This window comes from Microtus ochrogaster, chromosome 22 (assembly GCF_000317375.1).
Source record: "Microtus ochrogaster isolate Prairie Vole_2 chromosome 22, MicOch1.0, whole genome shotgun sequence".
Classification (NCBI taxonomy): domain Eukaryota; kingdom Metazoa; phylum Chordata; class Mammalia; order Rodentia; family Cricetidae; genus Microtus; species Microtus ochrogaster.
This window is the reverse complement of record NC_022023.1, coordinates 14446832-14448887: the sequence shown is the minus strand read 5'-3', so window position 1 is coordinate 14448887 and position 2056 is coordinate 14446832. Positions and strand designations below refer to the sequence as shown.

The 2056-nt window shown below is 45.9% G+C and overlaps 1 protein-coding gene across 1 annotated transcript in view; it reads left to right on the top strand.

Annotated features, from left to right (window-relative positions):
- Vps33b (VPS33B, late endosome and lysosome associated) overlaps nucleotides 1–2056 on the top strand; it is a 15924-nt gene that overhangs the window by 8024 nt on the left and 5844 nt on the right. The gene's annotated exons all lie outside the window — the stretch shown is intronic.

Genomic DNA, 2056 nt, shown 5'->3' with positions numbered 1-2056 from the left:
TGCCAACACACACTCCTGTATGGTAGTGGTGCAGGCGCTGGTTGTGTGTCCCTGCCAACACACACTCCTGTATGGTAGTGGTGCAGGCGCTGGTTTTCTGCTGCTGTTCTGTTCCTTCTCAGTGTGTTCTCCCTTGTTCTGTTCTCTGTACCATTTTTGTTTTGGTTTTCCCTGGACTCTTGTCCTTTAACCTCTTCATGTAATACACACACACACACACACACACACACACACACACACACACACACATATGCAGACACACACGCTTTTAAAGACAGCTGTAATTCAGGTTAGCCTTGACTTGCTGTGATCCTGGTCCTTCTCCCTCTCCCAGGTCTGGCATGCTGGGATTACAGGTGTGCATTACTAGCCCTGACTCCTCTTTATTTTTTTTTTCTTGGATAAAGCTTGACATTTTGGGGGATAGAATTTTACTGTATAGCCTAGGGTTACCTTGAATTTATGATTCCTGCCCAAAATGCTGAGATTACAGGCTTACTTCATCGTGTTCACCTCAAACAAACCATTTATTTATTTATTTTGGTTTTTCGAGACAGGGTTTCACTGTAGCTTTAGAGCCTGGCCTGGAACTAGCTCTTGTAGACCAGGCTGGCCTTGAACTCATGGAGATCCACCTGCCAAACAAACCATTTAAATACAGTATATATGTCATTGACTCCAGGGCCAGATCTCAACATATCAGTGTGTCCATCGGTGTTTCCAGAGGCCTCGTGTGTGTCCTAAATAGGACTCCCTACTCCACCCCCTCTCTCCTCTGTGATTCCTGGAATACTTGCATGCCAATTTTCCTAGTTGTGCCAGCCCCGCTCTTCCCTCAAAGACTGCTAAATGCCTACTCCTTTATAAGGTTTCCCGGTTTCTAAGGGAGATGAAAAAGCATTATACATAAGTATAGATGAAAGAGAAATAAAATTTGGGGCTGGATGGGTCTAGTGGTCCGTATTTTTAAGATTTATTTCTTTAAAAAAAAAGATTTATTTATTATGTATACAGTGTTCTGCCTACATGTAATGTCTGCAGGCCAGAAGAGGGCACCAGAACTCATTACAGATGGTTGTGAGCCACCACGTGGTTTCTGGGAATTGAACTCAGGACCTCTGAGCCATCTCTCCTGCTCTTTAGTGATCCATTCTAAGTTGATAAGTTTGCGGAGTCTGTAATTAATGTCCTCACTATTGACTCTCGGGTTTTTTCTATTACTATCATGAACCACCTGATACTGTAATGGCTCTGTAGGCTTAGGGCTGAAGGGGCGTGTCTGGTGATGGCTGTCTTGCCAGCAGAGTCCTATGGTGATGCAGACCATCACATGTGGACAGACAGAGCACATGGGTGTGCCCTGATCTCTGTCTCCTTTTGTAAAGTCACCAGTATTCAGTCATGGAGCCTGCACGCTGATGACCTTACTTAATCCTTGTGAAGTCTAAAGACTTTCCTCTGGACACCATGATTAGATCCATTTTGTACTTTCTTAATATCTCATAGAGGAGATTAATTCAACAATGGGCGCTCAGAGGATGTACTCATACTGTGTTCAAACATGGCGCCTACTGCAGAGGAACTCCGGAGAAATGGAAAGAACAGGGCCAATAGTGTAGGTTGCTGGTGGAGTGTTTCCTAGCTTGTGTGAGGCCCCAGTTGTTTTTAAAAATTATTTATTGTGTGTGTGTGTGTGTACCCCACTCATGCACATGGGGATAGCAGGTGCCATGGTACATGAGTAGAGATCAGAGGCCAACTTTGGGGAGACAGTTCTCTCCTTCCACTGTGGGCCCAGGGTTCAGACTCAGTTGTTAATCTTGCTGAGCCATCTCACTGGCCCTATTTGTTTTTGAGACAGAATGTCACTAATTAGCCTAGGTGGCTTAGAACTTACTATTCAGTACAAGCTGCCTGGCATTCCCGGTCTTCCTACCTCAGCCTCCTGAGTGCTGGGATCACAGGTGTGTGCCCCCACTCTCCTGAGTGCTGGGATCGCAGGTGTGTGCCCCCACTCTCCTGAGTGCTGGGATCGCAGGTGTGTGCCCCCACTCTC